We start from the raw sequence: 391 nt of genomic DNA on the forward strand, positions 1-391 counted from the left end.
AGCCAAGTGTGTCCATACTGTAAAGTCCCAAAGGCATCTCCAGTTGACCATCTACCTGTTTTGATTATATTACAAGAACACTCCCCTAAACTTGGTAATCAAGACTGGCACCTAAAAGTTTTAATTTTGCTATAATTTGCAAAATACTACTAAAACTTCAAAGATAATCAAAGAGTACACGTTATCACAACCTGCAGAAAATTGGCAAGATCTGGGTAAAGGACACCTTGCGTCTGGCTTGTCTGATTCTTCTGATTGCGTGCCTGGTCCAAAATTGGAAAATACCATACTTGAACTCAGGTACTCATTTGAGAAATGGTTGTCATGCCACTGGCATATGCTGAACACTTGCGATCTTTAATACAGTTTTTGGTATAGTTTCTGTAATGAA

The 391-nt window shown here is 38.1% G+C and overlaps 2 protein-coding genes across 6 annotated transcripts in view; one reads left to right on the top strand and one right to left on the bottom strand.

The window, feature by feature from the left end:
- Positions 1 to 391, bottom strand: part of LOC119586305 (CKLF-like MARVEL transmembrane domain-containing protein 4) — a 23,595-nt gene that overhangs the window by 22,104 nt on the left and 1,100 nt on the right. The window lies entirely within an intron of this gene.
- LOC119586307 (CKLF-like MARVEL transmembrane domain-containing protein 4) overlaps positions 1 to 391 on the top strand; it is a 25,252-nt gene that overhangs the window by 8,267 nt on the left and 16,594 nt on the right. The window lies entirely within an intron of this gene.

The sequence above is a fragment of the Penaeus monodon genome, chromosome 21 (assembly GCF_015228065.2).
Source record: "Penaeus monodon isolate SGIC_2016 chromosome 21, NSTDA_Pmon_1, whole genome shotgun sequence".
Taxonomy (NCBI): domain Eukaryota; kingdom Metazoa; phylum Arthropoda; class Malacostraca; order Decapoda; family Penaeidae; genus Penaeus; species Penaeus monodon.